Here is a 16,125-nt window from a genome sequence, read left to right as displayed (position 1 = left end):
TGCTAGTTTGATTTCCTCTGTCTTTATTCTGATGGAATCACCTTATTTGACTTAATGTGGTTTACAGACTAATTGCCTTACCACAGTGGAATGCACTCTAACAATTCAGAAGGACTCCATATGACAGCAAAACCCAACAACTTGAAGAAATCATTTATTAAATACTTTCAAATTGTATAAAACTGAAAATGTTTGAAATGTTTTTGTCACAATATTACTCTTCCCATTATATATTGGAACTATATTATTTTCATCATTTAGTCTGTATTTATTAAGTGAGACAAAAACATATAGTCACATATAGTTATTTCAATGTCAGATTTTCTATTTAATTGCTTTCAAGTAAATATGCACTTTATGATAAACATTCTGATTGTCATACATGAATACAATGTATCAACATCATATCCATACTTTTTTTCCCAAAACCTCATGAATCTGCCCCTTTGCCCTCCCTATTCATATCTTTTTCTATTATGATTATAATCATTTTATACATACACACACACGGGGAAACAAAGAGAGAGGGGGAGGGAGGGAAGGAAGGAGAGAGAGAGAGAGAGAGAGAGAGAGAGAGAGAGAGAGAGAGACAGAGAGAGAGAGAGATCTCAATTGAACCTGGGTAGTGTTGCTGACATGGAATATAGGGCTGGCTATTTGTGTGTGATCAACCTGTAAGAAGTCTCACCTCTGAAGAGAATTCCTCCCTCTCCCAGCAGCTACTGACAGCGTATGGTTTTTCACTTGGGGATGGGGCCTGGTGAGTCTTTCCCTCCTTGTCCATGCTAGATGTTGGCTGGGGTGGTCTTCTGCAATCATACTGCCCAGATTTACAGCACAGTACCATCATATCTAGAAGACACTATTTTGCAGAGTCTTCCAGTTCCCTGTCTCTTCCGGTTTCTGCCCCCTCTTCTGTGATTTTTCCCAGATCCTTGGGAGTAAGGATGATGTTAGAGAGGTCCCATAAGCACTCCATGGTGACTTATGGTTGCCACTTTGACCACTTTCTATAATAGTCTTCATCTGTTGGAAAAAGAAGCTCCTTGATGAGGAGTGAGAGCTGCCCTTACCTATGGGTACAAGGATAACTTTTTTTACTTGGATACTATACCAATCTAACAGAATCACAGTAGTCAGTTCTCTAAGGTCCATGACCTCTCCAGCCACAAGGTCTTGGCTGGTTCTACAGCACAGGCATGAATTCCTGTGTGTTGAACAGGTCAATCAAATACCTGCTGAATATAACTTCCCAAACATTACTGCTGCCATTGTACCATTGGCTATACCTTTCCAGGCTAGTCATTAATTCAGTCAGCAGGATTTACTGCTGAGCAGGCCTGTGGACAACTTTTCTCCTCCAGCTCGTCTCTTGCATAGCATCTTCCAACATTGCACAGACATCATGGAGGTAAGTAGTAGCTTGGTTTTTTCCAAGTCCTGTGACTGAAGCATGTATTGTCTTTAGCAGTAAGGTCTTATGTTCAAGCTCTGAAAGGTAACGGAGAGCCAAGGCAAGACCCTGCATTGTTTAGTATGGGGTGTCTTGAACTTCCTAATCAACAATTTGAAGGGAGGTATAGTCACCTAATACAATGCATTTTGTTTGATAGTTTAAGGCTTTGTGTGGAAATTATTGCTTACAGTGGGGTGACTTAAAATAAAAGAATTATAAGTTTAATAAAAGCTTATAAAATAGTTGGTTTCCCCATCGCATTTTCAAAGTGTTATCTAATTCCGAACACACACACACACACACACACACACACACACACACACACACACGCACACTCCTTCATTACCCTTCCATCCTTCCCTTAACCCACTTTTTTCTAAAAAAAAAAAAAAAAAAAAAAAAGGAAATAAGCAATATGACATGCAAGCAGACAGAAATCAAGCTTGTTTCTTTTAGCTATTTAAAATGTTATAATATGGTTGGGAGGGGTGTAAACTCAAAATTCTTAAGGAGGAGAAATAATTTTGTGGAATAGTACCTTTTTATATGGTCTTAAGACAAAGAGATTTAAGTCACTCCTAAATTGACTCTTAAATATTTTAAATGGCTGTGCCTCTGCAGGGACTCCCAGGTTTAAGTGATTTCTAATGCCAGTCTCACCACCCACCATATTGTTTACATTGCCTAGTCCATACTGTATTTATTTCAAAATTCCTGAACTGGACATTGCATGTACAACTGACTGCCGTATGAAATGACGCAAATGTATACTTGTCTAGGTGGTGGGTTTCATTGATCTGTACATAAACGCCAACTCTTATCTTACAGTATTTGTCTGACAAATGATTAAATGGAGTTAATTGTATGGAGCTCGCATGGAGATAGAACCAGAATAAAGCCAAGTGTTCTATTAGCCCCGTCTCCCTGACCTTGTTAGCATTATACTCAACCTCAAGTATGTCCAGCTGTAGCTTCTTGTAGACATTCTAGTAGACTAAGAAATTTTGTATAAGTTTGATCATTCTTAGCATGCCTGCAAGAGCAAGAAGGCTCAAAATTACATTTAATCTCCACAAAGAGCTGACTCTTAATATGACAGCTGGACAGGTCATATATCAGCCCAGTCAGCTAACCTCTAGCTTCCGAGGGATTGCAATGGTTAATGTGAACTACTTACCAGGACCCCACACTGACTCTCATAAAAGCCCATTCATGATGCGTTTCAACAGTCAGGTAGTATTTACAAAAGTTGACAACGAGTTAAATGCAGGAAAAGTAGCAATTTTATTTATGGGAGTTCATCATCAGTATCAAACATTAGTACCAGAAGTTGTAGAATGCAACACACTCTACTTATGTTCTTATATTTTCATATATTCTTGGAAAGCCAATAAGCAATGGGATTACTTGTCTCACATAGAGAAAGTATAAATTCATGACCTAAGCAGAGACTTGAACCAACCAAAGATTCTAAATGACTTCTATCTTGGTGGAAATGATTTTTATCCAATCATTTTCAAAGCATAATTCATATACCCTGAAGCAGCCTAAATATCTATTCACACAAACAAGAACATATACAAACAAAGCACATGACAAAAGTTGAGAAAACAGAATTATGCAAAATCTCTAGCACAGATACATACCACTCTGCTCTTCTCCAAAGAATACACCCAAGTGTTCCTCTTGGGAAACCTTGAACAAAAACAGCAAAAAAGGAGAAAATCATTAAAATGGAAAAAAACTCTGAGACAATTACAGACAAGTGTTTGATGCTTCTGAGAATTAGAGTGTGGTCCTTCACACTCTTCAAAAAAGCATGCTAAATTTCGAAAGACTTGAATATAGTATTACTAGACTTTTCTCCTAAATTATATATATGCATATATATATATATATATATATCCTAAATTAAATTTTAAAAATTAAAAATCATATAGATATGCTTGTTTACAAAAGCATCATTGCCAGGCATGGTGATATAGTCCTGTACTATTGGAACCTGAGAAACTGAGGTAGAAGATGCTGGGTTGGAGTTCAGCCTGGGCTACAGACGGAGATACTGTCAACAGAAGGGAGAGTGAGATGGGGGGACAGAGAGGGGCTGTGCTTACTTAGCTCTTGTTTAAAGCTTTAGTTCCTTAGCCTTTTTGTTAAAGGAAAGAAATAAGTGCCAAGCTTCCTTACCTTGCCGTCACAGTGCACTACTGCTTTTATTTAATGCACACATTTAATTTAATGGCATGGCCTTGCAGTCATTTCGCTGCTTAAGGTATCTAATAAAGATCTTGATCTGCCTTCCCTTCTAAAGGTTGACATACAATACATAAAGACGCGGAGTGAACATTAGACAGGAAGAAGGAATTTTAGATGCCGCACTTAAAAGAAGCAGAGCTTTGCTCTAAAGGACTAAGAGGAACAAGGATTCTCCATACACAGTAGAACAGATAACTGTGCAAACTGAAATGGGATCTTAGGTGTGAAACAGGGTCAAGTGCAAAAGCCTTCTTCGCTGTATAACAGAGACACCTGCTGGTCACTAAATAGTTCATGGATCAAAACTCCAAATACATTTGATCCTGTGCTCTTAATGAAACACTCCCACACAGTCTTCCATCTCCTGGAAATTCAAACATAAATATGATAAACAAGCTCCATAAAACAATAATTAAATTAATTTCATGTATGCTCATTCATATTACATCTTGGACAGGAAGTGAATCCTGCCAGCAAAACAACTATGGCAATTCCACTTCCCTGGACCTGGTTTGTATGACACAACTATAGAAGACACAAGAAAGGCATGTGAGCACATCACACTCTGGTCCTTCAAGAAGCAGTCGTTTTTGCTTCTGAAGTTGCACAGTAACACTGTGGTCAGCAAACTATGAGACACTGCACAGTACACTCCTAAGTCACTTGTTTAAGATTCTTATGTTTGAAAATTAATGTAAACTGTGATTATATAAAAGCATTTGAACTTTATCTTCTAAGGAAATCAAACAAACTGATTTTCTTTTCTCACAATAATAGATGATTGATGGGATGTGTCCACAGAAATTTTTGCAAGGTGTCAGACATGAGGACTGATCAGATGGGATGAGGGTACATGGAGACTCCTCCCCTAGCAAAATGCTAACTCATTAGTAATGCATTCATGTTCCTTATGTAATACAAGCTGAAAAAAACCTGCGGTGTTAAACAGAGTTTGGGACAATAAAATATTCTTTATATTTTAGAAATCTGATTTTTCATGTTTTCTATCACAAGATCTGAATTACATTATAGAAGCCAAGAGTTATAATTCCAATCTAAGACAACACATAGCACTTGTAAGTTAGATAATATACATACTAGATTCATGGTATGAATTATTTTAATCAACTAACTCATCAATTAAAATAGTGATTCACACTGTGTTCAATAACACACTTAGCAGCATTCAGACGCAGAACTCTGAGAAAATCTCTTTTCAAGGACCCTAGATTCTAATTGGATATGTCACTTATTTCACATAAATAATAATGTGCAATAAAAGTCAGGATTTAATTATCAGCTAAATTAAGTGATGATTGACCAAAGCCATGAAGAAGTTCAAGCATGAGAGCTGTGTTACTCAGGGCAATGGGCCCAGTGGAAACGAGCACTGGGCTGGGCTAGCGAGCTAGATTTGTGTAGGAGAGCATCTAAAGAACTGTATTTCATGTGATTCCCAGAGCCTCATCTTCACTGTACAACTGAAGAGAAGGGGGCTGTTGTTGAACAAAAACAAATGTAGACAAGGAGTTCATATTCTTTAAACAGAGGGTGGATTGAGGGTCTATTATTGATGAGAATGTTTGAGTGGAAAAGAGTGGGCCAATTGAAAGAGTTTTTGAAAGCTTGGCAATAAAATTTAGATTTGATGCATTAAAGTATAAAATGAGTTTTGATAAATTCAAAGAGAGTGACTTAATAAATTCAGTCTTTAAGAGAGATTAGTTTGGCACAACATTCACTGTAAGCAGTATAATATGGATTGGTTCCACTTGAGTTACGCTGCTAACAATATTTGGATTCAAAATTCATCTACAAAGAAAGCATTTCATATATCTTTATATATTTTACAGGATGGTTAAATTATTTATTTAGTGTCTACACTAATAATACATGAGAAAAGACAACGAAGCAATAAGTTTAAACAGTTTAAAACAAAAAGTTCCCAAACTTACGCTCTTGTGCCCTGATTTTTCCACCTTATGATAAAACGAAAGACAAGAATAATTTTACTCATCTTTTACACTTATGAAAAGTAGGGATATTTTTCTGAAAAAGTATATATGTTACTGTTCTATTTTTCAAGCATTAAACATATACCCTTTCACTTTATTCTTATAATACTCCTCCTGGGGAGTCATTATGATCTCCAGTTCTGTGGCTCCAGACTCTGAGCCTTACAAGGAGTGGAAGACCCCTTACAGTGTATATTGGGATGTGAAGCCAGGTGTTTCTGGTCAAAAAGCTTGTTGTCTCTTGCATGATCTTCTTCATATAACGAGTCTTCTCCTTCTTTCATTCTCATAATGCCACATGTCAAACTCAAAAGTTGCACTCAGCTACATCAATATTATAACATGCCAAACTGTGGGTAAACTTCTCCAGCACAGGTCATGGAAAGCACAGGTACTGATAGCCAAGTCTGGCTGTGGAATCCAATGGCACAGTTCCAATTCTCAATTACAACATTCATTCTATGCATTCTAGAGACACAATGGGGCCTGGCACTGAACACTCCAGAAGAACATCAAAACCATTTGATACACTTTCAGGTTAGCTTCAGTTACTTCTCCATTTTAAAGGTAGCACTCACAGAACTCTATATTAGGGCTTAATTTTATAGTTGTTCATAATAAACCACTGACATCGTTTTATAAGGCTGACTTTCATTTTGCATGATTTTCACTATAACTCATGAGAATATTGCTATTTGGATATCAAGCAATCTCTGAGGGATAGTTTCTAGATAACTAAGAATGAAGCCCTTGCTTCTAGCTCTCCTGCTGTACAATCCTATAAGACTTCTATGATCATAAGCAATACAGAGAAGTTGGTTGACTTTAATGGCAGAACATAAAGCCGCTCTCCCTACCTACAGACCCTAACCCATAAATAAGAGCTGACATTTCACAGACTATCAGTTAGCTTCATTACTGTACATCTGACTGAGTTTTAAGGTTGTGCCGTAAGACATCTGGAGAACTTACACTTGTAAAAAAATATTGCACATATATAATCAAGACTCTTATAGAGACAATAACATGCATAAAGTCCAGCTACATTGAATGCTAAGCTCCTGAGAGATTGAAGAAAATCTCCAAGGAACTAAAAAGTGAATCTTCTGAAACACAAAGAAGGATGCCAAAAGGAATTCGCAAAAGCAGAGATGTCCCCAGGCCAATGTCAAACTCAACACATCAGGTTTCAAATCAGGAGCAAAGATGATGATGGTGAGACTCACAAACTAGGTGGAGACTTGGGAAAGAAATATGTGGCCCCACATTTGTTATTCTAATCAAGTTGTATCATTAACACATCCTTTTTTTAATTAAAAAATAAAATCAGACAACAAATTTCTGAGGAAGAATAAAACAAATTTATTTATTTGTCCAGAGAAACAGCACAATTTAGTGCTAAGCTGTAATAAAAATATCAGATCACTTGTTCTGTAAAACAGAGTCGGGTGAGAAAGAGACCTATGCAGCCTGCAATCCTGTAAATAATAAAGGACATTTAACACTATAGGATTTATGTTCAGTAAATAGTCCTAGGCTAATACCTATACAGACAAAAAAGAGTAGCATTCTAATACACTGTCATTCCAAGGTTGATTAGAGATCCAGTATGAAAGTTAAGAAAGGGTAACATGGTATAATATCCTAGGGAATTTGGTTTAAATTAGTATTTAATGATATACAAAAGATAAAACAACTACATTTCATAGTTAAGAATTCAGATAGTCTTAAAAGACACGAAATTAGTTGAGATATTTATAACACATATGGTCTGCTAAATATTAGTAGTTAAACTATAAGGAAACACCATGATTTGAACAGATGAGGAAAATAAAGACAAAAATACTGAATCTCCCTAACAATCAGGGAATTTCAAATACATAAGAGAGAGATGCATCATTCCACTCTCATCAGACAAAAAAAGATACTGGCGAATAAGATGATGTTGAGGCCTCTCTCAGATGACTCTAGGCTGTGTCAAGTTGACAGTTAAAGCTGTCAATGTCAACTTGACACAAAAACATATCACTTTAAACCATACACTTTCAATCCTTGCAAAGTGTCATGTTCATATATCAGTATGAAATTAAAAGAAAAAACTTTAGAAGTGCCACAGTCTTTAAAAAGTTCCAATGATTAGAAGTTCAATGTCTTTATAAAGGTCCAAAGTCTTTTAACCTTGGGTTCCTATAAAATAAAAAACAACTTGATACTTCCTATTCCATAAAAGTAGAACCAAAGCAAAGACAAAAATCAGATCAAAGCAAGCCCAAACCTAGCAATGTAAATGTAGGTCCCATAAGCCCAGGGTTCACCATCTGGTATTCATTCACTGGGCAGTCTTCTGACCATCTGTGGCACACACACCTTGTCTGATGGGCTTAGGCCCATTCCACTCTACACTGAGAAATGTCCCACATTCCCGGAAGCTCCAATATCCTTTAGTCTCCACAGCAACCCGGGTGACAGCTTTACTACTGGACTCTCCACAGGTATTATGACTCTGCTAGTTTGGTGCCAGGCCTCAACTATTCTCTATGATCACATCATGCTTTCAAAACCAGCAGCATCTGTGTGACATCACGTACTCTTTGCCAAGATCTGTTGTGAGCCTGAAATGCAACCTAGCAACTTCCCCAAATAAAGGAAAACAAACAAAAACAAACCAACCACCAGGTGTGTGCTGCACGTTGGTATCAGGAACTGGCTTTACAGTTACAGGTCGTCTCTGAATCCAGCAATGACAGTGATGGGTGATGGTGATGTCACCCATAGGTGACAGGGACTGCACATCTGTTGCCATGGCAATTGCCATACATTCACAGCATCTACCTAGTTTACCTCCCACCTTTACCTGTGAGCAGTTGCATCACAGCCTAAATAAAAGGCAGACTCTCTTAACTTTAGCCCTTTCTTCTCTCTCTTTCCCCCCTTCGTCTCCATTGCCCTCTTTATCCCACAGTAAACCTCTCGCACATGGAACTGGACTGGACTGCTGTGCTCTGTCCGGACACGAGCTGCATTTCTAATACAACAGTTTGACTCTGGAAAAAAATACTACTTTGCCAGTTATGTAGAATAAGTTTCACTTCAGTGATGCTAATATCTTAGTAACTGTAGCTTATTCTTTAGTCCGAGCTGATCAACACACTCAGATTCTTAGCTGAAATGCCACACAAATGACTCTTGCCCCAGTTCTGATAAAAGCTTTCTTGCTTCTGAAAATTTACAAGCCAAGTTTCAATGGGCCACATTTCTCTCAGCATTCTTACCTTCCAAGTTCCTACAGAATGCCTAGTAAGCTTTGAGCTTTCCCATCTCAAAGTTCCTAAACTCTTCACATTCTTCCATTAGAAGAGTTCAAAAGTACTGTGGTAATTTGAAGGAAAAATGGCACACACACATGCACACACACACACACACACACACACACACACACACACACACCCTGCCCAGACACACACAGAGGCTCGTGAATTTCAAAGTTTGATCCGTCGTTGGTGGCACTAATTAGGGGCCACACGTAAGGGCAGCATGAATGGAGGAAGTACATTAAAGGGTGGATTTTGAGACATCCTTGTCTTGGCCTACTTTCAATTTCCGGTGTCTGATTCTTTATAATGGTGCTGCCTCTGCTTCCTGCTCTGAAAGTTTGCCTGTGGCTTGTTGCTATGCTTCTCCACCATTCTGTACTCTCCACGTGCAATATTAAGCCCAAATCAACTTTTCCTTTATAATTGCCTTTGACATCATGTTTCATCACAGCAATAGAAAACTAACACAAGAACAAAACTGTATGCGGCCAGGTCCAGGGCAGGTACCCTATGCTTGGTACCAATTTCTGTCCTAGCTGAATCCTGGTGGTGAAAAATAACCATGAGTGAAAGCACCTTCGGGAAGACAGGGCAGATCTGACTTGTACTCGAGGCCATAGCCCATTATTGAGAGAAGTCAGGGCAGGGACTTGGGTAAGAACTTAGAAGCAAGAACCATGCAGGAATACTTCTTGCTGGCTCCCTCACAGGCCCACACTCAGCTAGTTTTCTTAAACAGCTCAGGAACTCTTGTCCATGGAACGGTACCAACATAAGCAGAATGAATTAGGCCTTCCCGAATTGAGTAACCATCAAGACAACGCTACCAACCTGCCCAAGTTAATGTTATAATACAGACAATTCCTCAATGGGCCTTGTTCCTTTAAATGCTGTGTCAGTTTGTCAGTTAAAGCTATGGCTGTACACACGCGCGCGCACGCACACACACACACACACACACACACACACACACACACACACACACAGGACGGGCCATACATACAGAAAGTATTACGTACAGTTAATAGATAACGAAATGGTAGTGGAGGCGCTGGCTCACACCTGTAATCCCAGCCTGGGCCATGGAACCAGGACATTCACAGTGAGTTTTCAGCTAGTCCCATAGTCACACAATGGTTTTCGGGCCAGCTCAGACTGTGGAGTCAAGACACTGTCTCTACAGTAGCAGCAACAACAATAACAAATATAGAACAAATAAACAAATGTGAGCACTGAGCAAAGGGAAAACAAAGCTGAGTTTACGGAGAAACAATCAGTAATTCAGCAAGAAGACAGTGAGCAGAGCAGAAGGCATAGCCATCTTCTGAAGCATCTCTGTAAGAAAATTCTCCTTGGAAACTGCAAAGGGCAGAAGAAGGAGCAGACGCAGACGGAAGCCGCACAGTGCTCAGCGTAATCTAGGAGCAGAGCGTGCCCTTATACTCCTGAGTTTACAACACAACAGCTTGTCCGTCATATGTGCTAAAGCTGCAACTGAGGAAGACTCTGTTTCTGACAACAGTCGTTCTCCAGCCAGCAATGCAATGGGACAGTGCCCTCCTCACTCTGTTCCTTCATCGTGTACAGCAAGAAACCAAAAAAATGGGTGTAAGCTTTCACAGTTGCTTTTCATTTTTATTGGATATATTTTATTTACACTACAAATGTTATCCCCCTTCCCCCCACCCAACCATGTATCCCTTCCTGCCTCCCCGCCCTAACATTCCCCTATACTGGGGGTGGGAGTGGGGTCCACCCTTGGGAAGACCAAGGGCTTCTCCTCCCTTTGGTGCCCAACAAGGCCATCTTCTGCTACATATGCAGCAGGATCCATGAGTCTGTTCATGTGTACTCTTTGGATGGTGGTTTGGTCCCTGGGATCTTTGGTTGGTTGGTGTTGTTGTTCTTATACAGTTGCAAATGCCTTCAGTTTCTTCAATTTTTCTTTAAGTCCTCCAAAGGGGACCCTGTTCTCAGTTCAATGGTTGTCGCAAGCATCTGCCTCTCTATTTGTCATGCTCTGGCAGGGCCTCTCTGGAGACAGTTGCTTTTCTATCATTATTTTCTCATGGGAGAGCAGAACCTGTCTTAGTATTTAGAGGTGATAGTTATTTTGATCAATTAAGCACACACACACACACACACACACACACACACACACACACAAACTTTAATTGTTTAAATGCTTTATTGGCAAAACAATTCTAATAAGGACTTTATCACAGTACCCCAAGCATTAGAGAACCTTAATGAAAGTTTCAAAATGTGTAACATCTATTGAAGAAAAATACTTACAAATCCTCATTAAAACAGAAACAACTACTATCCTAGATTGACATTCCACTATTGTAATTTATCTTTTATCAAGATAAATGTAAATTTATTTAGTCTAAATTTTAAAGGAATTATAATAATTTTTGGAAAGAATGGAACTAATCTGATTTGTAAGTTATACAAAAAATAATTGATGCAAACAGAGAAAAATATGAAAAGAAAAACTAAGTAATTTTGTCCATTCAGATATGTGTCTATAGCAAAGTCCCAAGGATATAGCAGTATGTTACTAACCCACAATAAGCAAGTGAAACAAGTGTCAAGAAAAGATTGCTATACCTTCCAGTATGGTTTTGTCTGTTAGGTCCCTTTCTAAACTAATAACTGAGCTCAGAGGATCCTACATTGTAAGGGAGACATCTTACCACTGTGTAACATTCCTCTTTCATTGTTATTTTGTGACAGAATCCTACTAAGTTGTGAACGATGACCTTGAACTCACTTGAATTTGGTCTCAAATTCTGAATTTTATCCCTTTGAGCTGTGTATATGGAATACATAGCATCAAAACAGATACATACAATTATATAGTGGTATACTGTATTTATGTATTCAAAAACACACACATACACACACACACATCAGGCATGTACGTATGTAACAACAATTAATGAAAAAGTCCATGAATTTGAAAGACAACAAGAAGGGGCTTGTGGGAGAGTGAGGAGGGAAGCAGGAGAAAGGGGAAATGATGTAATTATATTATAATCTCAAAAGATAATTAAGATTCCATCCATGAGAGTTTGGTTGTGGATGTTCACACCTGTGATAGTCACCCTGTTAGGAGGATCAAAGGAGTGCCTAGGGGAGTAACACTGTTTGAAAAACAGGGCAAAAATACACAAAAGACCAAACAAATAAACAGAAACACAAAAAGAAAATAAACAAAAAGTATTATAAGAGGCAAAACCAAAATAAGCTTTGAAACTAATAAGAAAGGAAGATTAATCAATAAATACCAATGAACTAGTTAAATATTGAAGAAGAAAGCTAAAATTAGTCTTGTAATATTAATAATATTCTGTTAAATCTGTAATTTGAACATGATAAATAATATATGTAAAAATGTTATAAACTACAGGAATATATGTATTGTATTTGCTCTAAGCACATTTCCACTGATAAATATATAGGTATGCTACATCTATCTGAGCCAGTGAACAATCAAGGCAGTACAAGACAAAGGGAAGCTGGTTAGTTTCAGTTTCCGTTACTGTGATGTCTAAACCTTCTACAACAGGCTATCTAAAGAAAATGTTTTCAGATGTCCTACAATTTAGAAGAAAAAAATCCACATAAATAAAAGAATAAACTTAGGACATCAGTCTATTTCGTTAGGTCCTCTGAACTCATCATCTTCATGAATAAAACAGTGCACTGCTAATTCTTGACCTGCTTTCAAGTAGACAGCACTGAAATAAGCTTACAGTCTGGACTATTGCTGAAGGAAAGTTCTAGGAAAAGGGCAGATCATTTTATTACATATATGCATATATATTAATTATATGTTATTACTGTAGATTATTTTCATTGTAATCATCCCACTAACAATTACATTTCTCTTTTCTGTCACTGTAAAAAAATATCTCAAAAGGAATAAAACATTTCTTCTAAACAAATTTAGTAGGACCAGGTGGTTGTAGCTGTAAATATATTTTGAGTCTGAGTCATTATTCTGGCAGCTTGAGGCTAGGAGGAAAAATAGCCTGACATATAACAAAAGTACCCACAACTCTATGATTTAAAATAAGAGTAAAACCATTACAGAACTATGATCCAGCAAAACACATAGCAAATTTCTGACCTACAGAATTGTACAATAGGCCTCTTTTAGTTTTAAGACAGTTTGTTAAGTCAGTAACAGTGAAAATAACCTGTGTGCGGCACGCTATATTCCTCTCTGAGGGTAAAGGTTTTCTATTCTGAAACAATGTTCTTTACGGCTGCATATTAAGTGAAAACTGCAAAAGGAAAGGGTATGTACTAGCTACCATTTTACTGCTGTGATTAAAATGGTAGACTGAAAGGCACTATATTAGTTACGCTTCTATTATTGTGATAATGGCTTACTGTTTCAGGACTTTAGAATCCAAGTTGGTCCAGTGAAGTATTGTGGAAGGGTAACTGAGTGCTTACATCTTTAACCATGAACCACCCCACCGCAGCAACTCAAGAGACTGTTTATATTGGCTCACCATTCCAGAAGGCTAGCTACTCATATTGGCAGGAGAGATGTGACAGCGGGCCACTAGTGCAGGAAGCTACAAGACTATACCAAGTGTAGTCAAGCTACCAACTCTGAAAGCCTGCTTCCCAGTGATGGACTTCCTCCAAAAAGTCTCCATGTTCTAACTTCCCCAAAGAGCAGCAAGAGCTAGGTAGCAAGTGTCTATCTACAGGAGCCCGGAGGGGACATTTCTCTTTCAAAGGACAACAGCATGGTGGGCAGAGAGACAATGAACAGTGCTTGAATCGCTAATCGTCCTGTTAGGAATCTAATGGCTGGTGAGCCTAATGACCCTCTGCCTCTAGTCTGTTGGTAATTGGGTCACTTTTATCTGGAGTACTTCGGCTACTTCGTATCTTCCCATCAACCTTCACTGTCACATTTCAAAGACAGCACAAACAAACAAACAAACAAACAAACAAAATCCCCCAAACTCTGGAATACTGGAACTTCTCTTCATAGTAAAACTACGTAGGCCCTCTCCAATCTTGTTCTTTCCCAGGGATCACACGAATACTGTGGCACACAGCATTCCTTTTTACAGTGACAGAAAAGAGAAATGTAATTAAGTTTCCCAATTCACCTTCTCTCTTTCCTTTCTTGTTGCCAGTGGCTACCACCATGCTAAGCACACAGTAACTGTTGAATAATATTTATTAAAATTATAATTACCATGAAAATCATCGACTGGATGTTTGAATTATGCTTTCTTCATTCTTCGTAAGAATTTTGGTGGATAGTGGTCATATATTGACACGCTTTTCATATTTCACACAACGAAGCATTTAAAAACACAAAAGTATAAAAACACAAAAGTATTATAATGGGTCTCTATTAGCCATAATTCAGATTTAAAATCATTATATATATGTGACTATAGCTATCTATTGATAGGTAGATAGCTACATGTAGATATAGACCAATACATCATAAAGTATGTAGATGGCTAGAAAGATAATAAAGAGATACAAAATTTTACACAAATAGAAAACCAGTAGAGGTTTTCCCACATCTAGTAGCACTGTTGTCAGTTGGGACTGCTTGCTTTGCATCTAGAACAGAGAAGCAGATTTAAGTTTCTAGGACATTAAGTGTTCATAAACTTTCCCAATAGTAAAATCATGACTTATTAAGTTATATCAAATATTAAATAGTGAGGGGGAAAAATCAGGTTTTTACATACTAAAACGCACAAGTATCCTCAGTAATTGTGGTTAATCTTTTCGAGTTGCTAGAATTCAGAACCATTATGGAAGTAAACTTCCGGGTACGTATATGAGGGAGTTTCTGATCCAATTAAGATGAAAAGACTTCGCCTAACTGTAAGTGCTACAATTTGATCCAGCAGGTTCAAAGGTGAATGAGAGGGAGGAGAGGGAGGGGGAGGGGGAGGGAGAGGGAGAGGGAGAGGGAGAGGGAGAGGGAGAGGGAGAGAGGGAGAGGGGGAGGTGGAGGTGGAGGTGGAGGGGGAGGGGGGAGGAGGGGGAGGGGGGAGGGGAGGGGGGAGGGGAGAGGGAGAGGGGGAGGGGGAGGGGGAGGGGGAGGGGAGGGGGAGGGGGAGGGGGAGGGGGAGAGGGAGAGGGGGAGGGGGAGGGGGAGGGGGAGAGGGAGAGGGAGAGGGAGAGAGGGAGAGGGAGAGAGGGAGAGGGAGAGAGCTTGCATTTCCTCTCTCTGCTTCCTGACTAAAAATCTTGCCTCCTAGACTTCCTTGTACGATGAACTATACCATTGAACTTTGAGCCAAAATAAATCTTGTCTTCTTCAAATTGCTTTGCTAATGTATTTCAGAGCAGCAAGGAGAAAAGAAATCGGATAGTCAACGGAAGTGACAGGACCTGTCCAGGAAGGCAATGGTGGGCACTTATGACATAATTAACGCGAAAAGTAGAGTGCATCGTTTCATATGTATTTGTAATAGCGTATCCGAATGTTAGTATTAGATTTAAAAATATCTTGGATAAGCCGTGGCGTCTTGGATAAACCTCAGTCCTATAGAGCCCGCGAAATAATTTACTGCCAATAGCGCCGGCTTGGCGATGCTTTTAGGGATTACAGGGACGTTTACAATGCAAAGAACTGCCCCACTGCGGAATGAAAAGGGGGCTTTGGAGGGCTTAGGAGATGTCTATCTAGAATCTTGATTTCGACCAAAGGCATAAGAGGCTGAATAATAAAGCAAAACAAAAAAACAAACAAACAAAAAAACAAAAACAAAAACAAAAACAAAAAAAACCCGGAAGTTTGAATCCCGCGCCAGCCTGGCAGCGCAACCCACCTCAGATTCTTAATCGGTTTTATCCTCCTTACGGCGTCTAAACTATGGACGGTCCAGAACTGCAGCTCCCACAGTACAATGCGGAGAGGCGGGGCTACCGCAAATGTTTATACCGCAAGTAGGCTCTCCTAGTTTCGGGTTTGATGAATGGCAAACTCCGGGCTTTCCCAAAGGCTGCTCCCTCAACAAAGCCTGGTTTGTTGGGCCTTCGTGCGTCGGGAGGCCGAGTCTTTCCTCACTGGCTTGCG

The 16,125-nt window shown here is 39.0% G+C and overlaps 1 long non-coding RNA gene across 35 annotated transcripts in view; it reads right to left on the bottom strand.

The window, feature by feature from the left end:
* LOC148002471 (uncharacterized) overlaps positions 1-16,084 on the bottom strand; it is a 219,017-nt gene extending 202,933 nt beyond the window's left edge. For 10 of the 35 annotated variants that reach the window (XR_015632902.1, XR_015632903.1, XR_015632906.1 and 7 more), the window contains exons 1-3: positions 15,878-16,084; positions 14,275-14,360; positions 3,103-3,151 (exon numbers count right to left, since the gene is read on the bottom strand). This is a non-coding gene — a long non-coding RNA (uncharacterized LOC148002471). Of the gene's footprint in view, positions 1-6; positions 1,074-3,102; positions 3,152-5,914; positions 6,144-8,002; positions 8,171-10,650; positions 11,129-12,138; positions 12,191-14,274; positions 14,655-15,877 lie in introns of those variants that run through there. The other 25 variants (XR_015632913.1, XR_015632914.1, XR_015632921.1 and 22 more) reach the window with 11 other exon arrangements.
* Between the last annotated feature and the right edge of the window lie 41 nt (positions 16,085-16,125).

Source organism: Rattus norvegicus, chromosome 11 (assembly GCF_021556685.1).
Source record: "Rattus norvegicus strain SHRSP/BbbUtx chromosome 11, alternate assembly SHRSP_T2T, whole genome shotgun sequence".
Taxonomy (NCBI): Eukaryota; Metazoa; Chordata; class Mammalia; order Rodentia; family Muridae; genus Rattus; species Rattus norvegicus.
This window is presented reverse-complemented; position numbering and strand designations above follow the sequence as displayed.